The sequence below is a fragment of the Spea bombifrons genome, chromosome 8 (genome assembly GCF_027358695.1).
Source record: "Spea bombifrons isolate aSpeBom1 chromosome 8, aSpeBom1.2.pri, whole genome shotgun sequence".
Taxonomy (NCBI): Eukaryota; Metazoa; Chordata; class Amphibia; order Anura; family Pelobatidae; genus Spea; species Spea bombifrons.
Genome location: NC_071094.1, coordinates 11,142,663 through 11,155,984, shown reverse-complemented (window position 1 = coordinate 11,155,984; position 13,322 = coordinate 11,142,663). Strand labels below are relative to the sequence as shown.

At 37.5% G+C, this 13,322-nt stretch overlaps 1 protein-coding gene across 1 annotated transcript in view; it reads left to right on the top strand.

Annotated features, from left to right (window-relative positions):
- Window positions 1-3,854: 3,854 nt before the first annotated feature.
- Window positions 3,855-13,322, top strand: part of ADGRD2 (adhesion G protein-coupled receptor D2) — an 80,213-nt gene continuing 70,745 nt past the window's right edge. Inside the window, exon 1 of the mRNA XM_053473854.1 lies at window positions 3,855-4,109. The gene's annotated coding sequence lies outside the window, so the exon portion shown is untranslated. The remainder of the gene's footprint in view (window positions 4,110-13,322) is intronic.

Genomic DNA, 13,322 nt, shown 5'->3' with positions numbered 1-13,322 from the left:
CGACCACTGCCTTGCTAAAGAAGCTGAGGGTAAGGGTGATGGACTGGCCAAGCATGTCTCCAGACCTAAACCCTATTGAGCATCTGTGGGGCATCCTCAAACGGAAGGTGTGGGAGCGCAAGGTGTCTAACATCCACCAGCTCCGTGATGTCATCATGGAGGCGTTAAAGAGGACTCCAGTGGCAACCTGTGATGCTCTGGTGAACTCCATGCCCAGCAGTGCTGGAAAGTAATGGTGGCCACACAAAATATTGACACTTTTGGCCCAATTTGGACATTTCCACTTAGGGGTGTACTCACTTTTGTTGCCAAGGTTTAGACATTAGTGGCTGTGTGTGGAGTTATTTTTAAGGGGACAGTAAATTTACACTGTTATACAGGCTGTACACTCACTACTTTACATTGTAGCAGAGTGTCATTTCTTCAGTGTTGTCACATGAAAAGATATAATAAAATATTTATAAAAATGTGAGGGGTGTACTTACTTTTGTGAGATACTGTATCTAAGCAAAGCAAGTATCTGCTCATTCCGTATCCCATGCCACCCTAGCTGCCTGTTAGGAGGTCTAGCTGACAGTGATTCAGGAATGTTTCCTAACGTACAAATTCCATTTCCCTAATTGAATACACCACATTAATGTGAAGAAGATTTTAATGTGATTCATTTGCACTTGTGATATCTGAATAAGAAATATGGATATTGCTGTATTAGTTCAAGAGAAAATTGAGTCTATAGTCAAAGTTGATACCTTTTATAGACTAACACATAAAAAGATGAGTTTCCTGAGGTCCTAAAAGCTTAAGTAATTTTATGTCTTTTTCCGTGTTGGCCCAGTAAAAGATATCAACTTCAACTAAAGTCTCTATTTTTTATATTCGGATACTTTTGTGAACATTTTGGCATTGAGACATCACCTGTGCAAATCAAATATGACATGTACGTTAAATTATATATCTATGAATCATAATGGGGACCTGGGTAAATGTATATAATCATATGCTTTGTCTCAAGAATACGCTTTTTCATTTCAGTTCTTGGAAGGTTAATGCATTGGTGGCCACTGCTGCATTAATAAATGCCTGATGTTTTAACTCACAAACTATAAGGGTACCATGGTACTTTTGTAGCAGATGAGTTTTGGGGATTTCATTGATTTTGTATTTTTCTTTATGAACTCCAAGGTTTTCAAAAACAAAGATCTAGATTGAAATAAGATTCAGGCTTCCTTAGCTCTATTGTCTAGTATTTTATTTGGCTGTTTTTTTAAATGAACAACAGTAACAGTGTTAAAAAGGGAATGCATACTGCAAGCATGTGTGTTTTCTTTGTGTCTTTTTTTATATATTATTTCCTCCCCAAGCTCCAAAGTATCGGTTCTTTGTGTGGTGTGACACAATTAACCATTGGCATACCATGGTGCTCTTTGATGAAGACAAAGCATTACTTGCCATGTAAAAACACATGCTCAAGGGTTTAGGCATTTTGTAGTATTAGAAACAGATAGTTATTTACCTTGGGCGTGTCAGGGCTCCTCTCTACCTGCTGGTATTCTATTATATACCTACTGTCATGCCTACTTGCAGCCACTAGTGGCCACTCTTCCCTCTAGGGAGCACCTATTTTGCTATTATTCTGGACAGCTGAGCCACATTACCTGGGTGTTAGCCCTGTCCTTAAATACCTGCTCTCTCATCCAGTCTGGGCCTTTGCATTGTTGTATAGCAGCACACTGCTGTCTTGTTTCCCGAAGGCTTCCTGCCATTTGCTCTGCCTGAGGGTCTCCAATTGCCTGCCAGTCCAGCTACAGAGAGCAGGCCCCCCCACCAGTCGGGCTACAGAGTCCTGTCCAAGGTGCCTTTTCCGAGTCTGAGGTACCATCTAGGCACAACATTCCTCAGAAGACTTCAACTATGTTCCCGGCCACAGCACCCAATTAAGACGCTTTCCAACCCCTGTGTTACCCACAGCCTGTATCCTTTTTGTGCCTTATTGCGCTGTATAAACTAGTCTTGTTTGTATTACCTGATCAGCCAGCACACTCTAATATAGACTGTTTCCTAACTATCCAGCCTGTTTTCAATACCTTCCCATTCAGTATCATGCATCGTGGGGTACAGACAGAGCCCCAGGTGTCTCTTGCAACTGGGCTCCTACCCAACCCGCTTTCCCAATTCCTGACAGGACACTGCTCAGGGCTTCAGTCAGGGCAGTGCCCCCAGCTCGCCTCACCACAGCCGCTGTCCTCTGTCATTAAAATATTTTTTTTTATATATACTCTTTATATTTTATATGTGTTCTTTATATTTTATATGAGTCAAGAATACAACTGTATAATATTCATGGACATATAAGGGACCCAACCAAAAATCAGTGATCACCACTTCCAGCCCACTCAGCCTTTATGACACCCTATGCATTTCCCCGTAGAGATTTCCCCTGTAGATGCAGACACATTTATATATAAATTATAAGCATTACCAACAAAGAGGAACAGAAAAAAGTATGTTTTGGATTCACTGGAGGGGGTATCATCTTGCCTCAACAGTCAATGGTAAGACCTCACTTTTAATATGCAGTGCAATTCTCGGCACCAGTCCTTAAAAACGACATTATAAAACCAGCAAAAGCTGCAAAGAAGGACTTCAAAATGAGAAAAGGGAATGAGAGAATTAAAAAGTTGCATTTATATACACTAGAAAAATGGCGCCTTAGAGGGGATATTATAGCATTGTATAAATATGTACAGGGCCAATATAAAGAGCTCTCAAGCGGCCTGTTTATTAACAGAAATGTACAGAACATGAGGTTATCCTCTAAGACTGGAAGAGTGAAGATTTCATAAACATCAAAGGAAGGGATTCTTTACAGTAAGGGCAATAAAGGTATGAAATTCACTCCCAAGAGAGGGGGTGCTATCAAATACAATAGATGCCTTCAAAAAAAAGACCTGATATATTTATATTGTTAGGAAAAGTAACATACAGGGCTATAAATAACAGAATAAACATTACAATTTTAGAGCTTCTTGGTCTAATGAGAAATCTGATTGACTTTTGGAGTCAAAAAGGACTTTCCCCCCTGAGTGGCAAAATTTGAAAATTAGCTTAATTAGGGTTTGTTTGCATTCGTTTTCAACTTTTTCAACCTAAATTACTTTGTTACTTTATCCCATGACCAAACAATATGAAAAAAATGCCTCTACCCAACTGGCAACTATCTAAAGGGTCCACTGGAGTCTTATACCCTCATGAGTATAAGGGTGTAAGGCAACTTATTGCATTGTTGAAGAAATAAAGGCTGTATGAGTCATGATAAAGGTCTTATGCCACTGTTTACGTGAAATACATAGGTCTGTCTCCCAATGTTTCATAAAATAAGGTACAGGAGCACTTATTCATTATACATTATATAACAAATGAAAATGCTTATTCTCCTCAAATACATACTGTTCAAAAATAGAACCTTTGGTATGGTAGGTACTCTTGCACCAATTATAGATAAGGTTGTAGCACCCCTTCCTCTAGAATGTCTTAAATCCTTACGGGAACAAATGACTGACATGTATGGATTCAGTGCTGGGTAGAAAACAAGGACTACCTAAGTGGCATGCAAGGCAAAAGAAAGACCATGAACTCAGATTGCTCTATCCCACATCCTGAGTTTAGGCGATATAGTCTGGTGCCTCTGGTCTTTGTCTCCTAGTTCAATCAAATAATTTTAATGAAATTACTTCTTGATTGCAAAGTAATTTTTTTTTAATGTATTTATTTGTATCACACACTAATATTTACCTGCCCACAAAAAAAGATTCAGAAGCATGCTGATTTAATGAGGGTAGTAACCCTCTTGTGTGCGATCGTAGACAGAATGCCATTCTCTGTTCTCTGGCTTAATAGCCATGTATTCAGCCGCACAGGACTAGTTTTATTTGCATCTGAAACACAAAAAACTTCCCCAGAACTAAGACAGAAGAAAGAAAATAGCAGACGCACAGCTGCCTGGATTCACATCAGCAGCAGGACACATGACTCCTAAACAAGGCATTTTCACATCTTGTTTTTGGGGGAAGTAAAGAGGAAGACAAAAAACGGTCTGCGTGCAATTCTAGGTATGTATGTCATATTATCCTACAATCTATTTAGGGGATACCTGGAAGATTTCTTTTCATTACTTGGTTTCACTAAGCTTTTGATAAAATGTATGCATTTTTGAATTTACTCTTTAACAAGGAAAGGGATATAAATTGTCTGCTTTTCATCACATTTGTCACCGCCATTGAGGTCAAAATAGAAACATAGAATTTGATGGTACACGAAAACCATTTGGCCCATCTAGTTTGCCCATTGTTTGTTGCGCTATTCCAACCCCAAAACGTATTTGCCCCTTGGTCATGTATTTATGATAACCTTATTGTGTTATCCTGTACCACTTCTACTGGAAGTTTGTTCCACTTATCTTCTACTCTTTCAGTGAAGTAAAAAATATTCCAACAGTATATTGGGCAAGTCACTGCCTGACTGTTGATTCCTAGGCAGGGTACCTCGGAATATATACTTTGGGTCATGGCAGCTATATACATCCATGTTGTAGATCTACATCATACAGAGCTAAGAATCATCAGCTAAGAATTGGAAAGTCTTCAAGGTACATTATGCACACCGGGATACATTACACCTTTATACAGATTATTAATTATTGCTGGTCTTTTTTAGTTTTAATTGTTGTGTGTTGTTAATTTGGGTATTACCTATAAAGCAGCGGTAGGCAACATTGGGCATTCCGGGTTATGTGAACCAGCCGAATGCTGGCTGGATGTCATGGGAGTTTTGGTCCGCAGCTTGGTATCTGTATAAACTATCCAATTAATGAGTTTAATGTACCTGGTATACTTATATAGTAATAAAAAATGTATTACCTTGTAGATGAGCACTACCTTTCTAATAGCAGATTTGTTTTGTAGAGTGGTCTGGTAAGTAAGGGACTAAATAAAACTATAATCGTTGTGTTAATTTCCATTGTGACCATTTGGTTTGATAATGCATTTTATTGCATTGTTTTTAAGTGTGCAAACCATCAAGGCAATAATTGAATAATGCAAAGTCCTTAAGCGACGAGGTTGATTGTAAATAAGTGGCAGAGTCTCATCTTGCTGCATTAACCCTGCAATTATTTCGTAACACAATACATTGTCAAGGATTAAGCCATATTTATTCCTTTAAGGCTAATAGAAGTGCTACATTCCTGTTGACTGCTCTATTACGTTTTAACGATTGAGACATATTTACAGAATATAGGATAAAGTGACACCAAAGAAACTATTAGATATTTTTTTGCTCCACATTTAGCTATTTGACTCCAAATAAGACCCAATAATGTTTTTTTAAAATAATATAATGCTTTTGGGTTTGATATGTTGATAAATTCCATGCGTCTGTTTGCAAATGTAATGACTAACAGGTTTTTCACATTAGCATGATAATAACATAGTTAATGCTTGCCGTCCATTTTTATGACCCACACAAAAGCAAGCAGCTTTACATTAAACAATGGCTTAGTCGTAAATAATTTATTGACCCTTTGTATTGTCACGGAATTACAGCTAGAATGAAAAACTCCTGTTTGTGCACCAAGGTGATAATACAAAGCTGAGAGTGATCATTTTGATGCACAGGCTTAACTGTTTGTGATGTTGCTCTGGTGCCAGAATGTCATTAAATGGCATTTAACCGTTAAGCAGAAATTATATTTTGCTTAAACAATAAGCCAAAAATGAATAAAAAGCAAAGTGGTTTTAGGAAATTAAGAAAGGTCTGGCGGTGGTGGATTAGTTTGCTACAAATATTTGTTAATGTAAAAAAACCCCCCTTAAATAGCTAATCTATGTAATTTCTATTCTAAAAACTTATTTTTTAGAATACTAACTAAATTGTCTGCCAGTGTACCTTTCTTTATTTGAAGCAACTTCTGTGTATATGTTAAAAGTATAAAATATGTGGAGATTTGGCAAAAAATAATAGAAAAAAGTTTATTATTTTTATTTTTAGTTCTTATTTTATAACCTCAAGTTCTTAGCTATTTTTTTTTTTTTACATAACCAGGATTTCGGTGTTATTTATAAATGTTATAGTAAAATCCTTGTTTCACACTTTGTCTGTAACATATAAATTCCACTGAAACGTTTATTGCTGTTTTCCACCACAGTGAAGAAAAAAACAATTCCTTCGTTCTGCCATATTAACCCCTTAAGGACAATGGGCGGTCCCAAAACCCATTGAAAACAATGCATTTTGAGCCCGTACATGGGCTTTGTCATTAAGGGGTTGTTGCCCGCTCTGTCTCAATATCATAAAACCCTTTACTTTCTCTGAAACTTCGGCCCCTTAAATTGACGACAGACTTAGGCAGAAAGTCAGTTGGAAATGTTATCTCACAGCAACATTTCAGTGTATTCTTTTCATTTGTTGAATGAAAAGTGGTCATATTATTTGCTTACATCTTTTTTTGTTCTGCGACACAGAAGGCATCTGGTTGCTGGGAGATAGGGTTGTCTGGCCTAGCATTTTGCAGAGAATTAATATCATGCCCAGCAAATGTATTGTTGGAATTAAGTGACATTTACCACTTTGTATTTGTGTTTTATTTTTTTTTTTTGGCTTAGATTGATGACAAAATGTTGCTGCAATCAAAAGTAAATTATTCACAGTTTTTAAACCATTCTATAGTTTTTCAGACATTATTGTAACTTATTTGCATTACCTGTCTCTGCCTAACAATGAAATATTTATCAGAATGCACTTGGCTGCTTCGTACCATTTCATACTGCTGGTAGTGGGGATAATAATGAGGATGTGGAGATCATCTTATCTCCCCTGACCAGTCCAGCCATCTGTGACATTGATTGAGGTCTGCTTTTGCAGTGCAGCACGACTTCAATCACCCCTACCACTTGGCAGGAGGGGTAAATTAGGCAGCTGATTTTGCTCTACCTCTAGCCCCACCCCCCGCTTCACCTCTAGTGAAGGTGTCCTGGTTTGCACACATAAAATGTTAGTACTTAAACAACAAGGGTCATGGGTGTTAAACTACAAATGAGTCCTGGGCCCGTCTACCTGGTGATATCTTAACCTGCACCCTATTTCTGTTTGCTTTTTGAGTAAGGAAGACGTAGTGATGGGACATAAAAAACTGCTAATTTTGTGGTGGTAAGTTGCAATTCCCCGATGTTATTAAAAGGACGTAGCAATTGCAATACTGTGTCACAAAAGCATGAAATATTCCAGTTGGTCTTACATTGGCAGTGATAGACAAAAGGGGTATGACTGAGAAAAAAACAATCATAACGGAGGAGAAATGCCAGGGCGAGAGGCAATAGTCTAAGATGAGAAGCGGTAGTTGTAGTGTTAGAGATTAATACAGTGAGAGAATTACACCGATCCTGCCTAATATTGTGTTGGTCCACCCTTTGATGCCAAAACAGCCCTTACCCATTGAGGCATGGACTCCACTAGACCTCTGAAGGTGTGCTGTGGTATCTGGCACCAAGATGTTAACAGCAGATCTTTTAAGTCCCGTAAATTGGAAGGTAGGGCCTCCATGCATGCATCCTGGGGCCATGTGTTCTCCAGATAAGAAAATGTGATTAATCAGACCTGGCCACCGCCTTCCATTTTTTCCGTGGTCCAGTTCATATGCTCAAGTGCCCAGTGTAGGTGCTTTCAGCAGTGAACAAGGGTCAGAATGGGTACCCTGACTGGTCTACGCAGTACCATAGGCAACAAACAAGGAAGGCACTGTGTGTTTTGACACCAATTTGATCCAAAGTAGCTCATCTGTTGACCACACGGGCCAGCTTTTGCTCCCCACATGCCTCAGAGAGCCTTGCCCGCCAATTCACCACTTTTCTTGGACCAGTTTTGGTAGGTACTGACCACTGCGGACCTGGAACACCCCACAAGAGCTGCCGTTTTGGAGATACTCTCACCCAGTCATCTAGCCATCACAATATGCTTCTATTTTTATTTATTTATTTATTTATTTATATTATTTTTTATTATTGCAAATATATTGTACAAAAGAGAAGAAAGAAAGTAATAGAAAATAAAAAAAGTTTGACAATTCAATGAGATATGCAATAAAACTTAATATAATATAACACTTGTAACTTCCATATACCAACAAATCTAATTTGGGATTCATCCATAGTTGCAAATACAAGAAAATCTACGAGAAAAAAAAATTGGAACGGAGGAGTGTTTTGGAGACAAATGATTTAAAATTAAATGTAACAGAGTGAGTTCCAGATTCTGGGCCAATCTCTTTTCCTGGTAGAATGTTTCAAATACCCATTGCCACAATTCTTTGACAAATAAACAACCCCACCATATGTGTAGAAATGAACCTTCTCCACATCTCCAACAGTTAGCCACACATTTTGGGTACATTTTAGACAGTATGTTAGGGGCAAAATACCTTTTATTTGCTAATTTATATTGATTTTCCACAATGTTAAGACAATTGATTGTCTTATTCATTCGTACCAAAGATCTACTCCAATTATCAATTCCAATCTTACTCTTTAATTATTTTTCCAAGACCTAATTGCTTTAATCTCTGAATTATATATTAAGAAAATAAGCTCCTTAGATCTACTTAATGCCTTTTTTTAACCTTCTTATAACATAACATTTTTGACAAGAGGTTCTTAATCTCCGGATTATTTTTAAATAGTAACAAAAAAACAAATAAGTGACGCGCAAAGTGATAATATAAATAAGAATTAAAATAAGAATTATGAAAATAAAAATATAGTGCTGCTGGTGCACCTAGAGAAACAAAAGCCCACTGTTGTTTCACTAAAATAGTGAAAACAAAACAAATTCACCGGTGACCGCGTCCAAAAAACACACACACACAAATTAGTGTGAAAAAAATATATACAAATTTGATACCCAAAAGATGGAATGCGAAATCTTCAAAATCAGTCCAATGTATGATCAAGTCCAGAACATGAAAAATAAGAAAAGTGTAATCCAAAATATATATATATATATGTGTAAAGATAATGAATAGGTGGACTCTAGCCCATGTATATTCGTGTGTTGTACAAATCTGACTTAGATGACCTCCTCCTTCTTACTTCCAAACGGACTATAAATGGTGCTGCATTGTGGAACGCCAAAAGAGCACAGCGTGAGAGCTGAGGGTAAGTAGAAATTATATACTTTAAGACAAAATGAAGCAAAAACTTACATAAAAAGTAAAACCATCCATTATGTAGTTAAAATGGCGGGTTTCGCAGCATCCCGCGTCTCTTTGCGATCAGCAAACTTAAAAAGGAGAATAGTGGCTCCTAAACTCCTCCCCTCTCCTGACGTCGGCAGCTGTGACGCGTTTTGCTTGTTGCTTCCTCAGATACGTGAACAGATTGTCCTCCTGTCCTCCTTATGAAGTTCTGATTGGTTAGATATTGTCCATATGCAAAAAACTAATTTTCAACAAATAGTCTACTTTTCATTGTACGGATGTACGTTTTTCTCTCATAATTCATGAGGAATAGAGTGTTCCCTTAAATAATTGAATATCTCCCTGTTAGGTAATGACCACTTTCGGGCAATCTCTGGAAATGAAACCATGTTACGGTCATCTAATATTTGAGAGATACGGTGGTTTCTCAATTTATACCATTCCTTCAATGAAATATCCAATATATTATCTTCTAAACATCTCACTCTGCATGTGTCCGGAACTTTATTCTGGAGGCCCATCTCCTTTTTGATGAAATGCCACACCATTATTATTTGACCCATTATCAAGTTCTTATTTAACAATAAAGTTGAGTTTGTTTTGTCACTATTCAGCCATATGTAATATTCTAAATTCTTGATCCCAACGGCTTCCAATTCAAGGGTGTTCCATGGCTCTGATAGAAGGTCTAAATTTTGTAATTTGTAAATATAGGCTTCTTACCTTTCCAAACAAATGCAGAAAAACTGGTCTGAACCATATCTAGCCAAGGTCTTGTGACAGATAAAGGGAGCATACTAAAAAGATAATCCCATTTGGCAATAATATATGAAGTTAATATATTCATTTTGCCCCACCACAAAGTTTCTTTCGTTCTCCATTCTTTTAATAATTTATTAGTTTGTCTTAAGAGTCACATGAAATTTTTATTACCAGATGATCAACCCCACTTGGTCTTAATGGATAAGATGGAATAACACTTTTAAGCCTTTCAGCTAAAATAGATGAGTGAATCTTCAGATCAAGATTGATGAGTGAGATTGGCCTATCATTTCAAACTTCTTTGGGATTTTTATCAGGTTTTAATATTGGTATTATAATTGCATTTAATAACGCTCTAGGGATAGATGTTGCCAAGAGAATTTCGTTAAACATGTCCAAAAGTTGAGGGGAGACAATTTGTTTGAATATTTTAAAAAACGCATTTCCAAATCAAGGCCGGGTGTTTTGACTGGGTCTAATCTGTCTATTGCCCATTCTAGCTCGTTCCTCTTGAAAGGGGCATTTAAGCTTTTTTTATAGTTTTATTTATATTATCCTCTCATTTCTTATTAATTTTAATTTGTAATTCTGCCAATGATTGTATATAAATTTTAGAGGGATGTTTTTTATGTCCAGCGGATAATTTATAATAGGTAATAATTATAATAGGTAATATTAAGTTTGATTAAGTATCCTCTTTGCTTTAAAGGTACACCAAATAGCGTTTTTCCTGCTTCTAACACATCAACTTTGAGGATGAAATATTCACTTGCTGTCTAATATATCCAACCCACTGATAGGTGCCATGATTGTGATTGTAGAGTCAAGATGTTTGTGTCTGTTAACATACCGTACAAGCCTTGGTTAGTCTTTCAAAAAAAATAGTCTATGACATTTGGTAACTGTTTGTTTGTGGTTTTAGTTGGGAAGAATAGATAGACCATCTAGTCCGCCCATGTTTCCTGATGGAAGGGGTTTTAACCCCTAGCAGTCTTTGGTCAGGTCCTATAGAGAGGAAAACTTTATGTCTATCCCATACTTACTGTATTAGCCTCCACCACTACTGCTGGGAGACTCTTCCATTTATCTCCCTTATGTTAGATCTAAGCCTCTGGCCTTCACGCTTTAGACCATGACTTCTTGTTCTAATATTGCTCCTCCTTTCAAATAAGCTTGCTGTACTTTGTTAAATCCCTTTAAGTATTTAAATTGCTTCCCCCCTCTCTCGTCTTTCATCCAAGTTATACATACGAGGGACGTTCGAAAAAAATATATATAAAAGTGCGGAAACTTTTCGAACGTCCCTCATATTAAGACCCTTTAACCTTTCCTGATGATTTCTGCCCTGCAAACCACTTACCATTTTTATAGCTCTCCCCTAAACTCTCTCCAATATGTCGATATCCTTCTAGAGATAGGGTCTCCAGAGCTGTACGCAATAGTCTAGGCTAGACCAGAGATCTGTAAAGTGTCATAATCACCCTCCTCTTTCTGCTACTGATGCCTCTCCCTATCCATCCTGCTTGCTTTTTCAGATGCTTTATTACATTGTCTGCTTACCTTTACGCCATTAGAAATAATTACTCCTAAGTCCCTTTCTTCCGTTGTTACTGACAGCACAGTGCCACCAATGCTATAGTCTGCCTTGGGATTTTTACATCCCAAGTGCATTATTTTACTTTTATTAATATTAAATATAGAGCTGTATATCCTAGTCAGAAAACAAGTTAAAGGATTTTAATTGAGATCTATATGCTTAAGCTGAGATGAAAGTCTTGAAGACTTTGGTATTAAAATCAATAGTGTGTGTGTGTGTCTAATGAAGGTTCCTTCATTACAAGAATGCTAACCATGACTGACTATTTGCATTATGACCTGTTTAACCCCCCAACATTTTATGTGGCCAAATCATGTGACACCTGTGTTGGAGTGTGCATCTAGAAGTGGGGAGTGTGTGTGATCTGACCAAGGAGGGGTGTGGGCAGAGGTTGGACAACTTCTTAGCTGTTTGGTGTTGCAAGGTGAACATGCTGGAGTTACAAAAATGATAGGCGCCTCAGTTAAGATGACGGAACAGCATTGACATGGTGCCTATTAACTAGCCATATACCCAACTAATTAATTGAATGCGAAGTGAGGTCATGTTCGGTGCTTTCACTAGGCATGGCTTTGTATGGGGACAAATCAGTCACTGAAAAGCTTTCAAATTAATCATACTTTCAGTTGTTATGGTTGCTAGGGATTCATAACACTACAATACATTCAAACATCAAATCATAGATCTACAAGTCATCCTGAAAATAATAACTACAGCAGAATCTAAGGGGGTTATTGTATAAATATATGCAGGGCCAATATAAAGAGCACTCCAGTGACCTGTTCATTAGCAGAAATGTACAAAGAACAAGAGGTCACCCTCTGAGACTGAAAGAGAAGAATTTCGTGCACAACAAAGGAAAGAATTCTTTACAGTAAGGACAATAAAGGTATGGAATTCACTGCCAAGAGAGTAGGTGCTATCAAACACAATAGATTAAAAAAGGCTCTGGATATATACATATCCAGAAAATATATATGTGTATATATATATATATCTAGAAAAGTAGAACATACAGGGCTATAAATGATAGAATAAACATTAATATTTTGGAGCTTCTTGATCCAAAGAGAAATATGATCGCTTTTTGGAGCCAAGAAGAAATTTTCCCACTAAATGGCAAAATATGAAAAATAGCTTAACTGAGGGGTTGTATTTATTTATCAAAAGAAGAAAGGAGAGGTAGATGGGTTGAGCTTACAGTGCCCTTCCCTAATAATGTGTAAGGACGTGGGCCAGGGAGTCCAGGAGGAACCCAGGAATATAGCCGTGATGTGTGGGAAAAAGGTTGTTTAGCTTCACAAAATGTGAAGTGGCTATATGCAAATAGCAAAAGCATTGCAAATGCCCATTTACACCATCAGAGCAATAATACATTGCACCAACGGACTGTAAAGAGTATGGCTCGAGTGGCCGAGAAATCACCAAGGATCACGGCTGAAGAATTGCAGAAGTTAGTTGTGTTTTGGGGTGAAAAAGTCTCCAAAATGTCACCTACATCACCACAAGTTGTTTGGAAGGGTTTTAAGAAAAAACTCAAATATCTTGAGGCTTGCCAGACACTACTGGAACTTAAAAAGGGATTGGGTTCCATGGTCACATCAAACAAAAATAGAGCTTTTTGGCAATTAGACACCAGAGGTGGGTTTGCTGCACACAGAGAGGTAGCCGTATGGAAAAGTACCTCATGCCTACAGTTAAATTTAGTGGTGTCTCTTT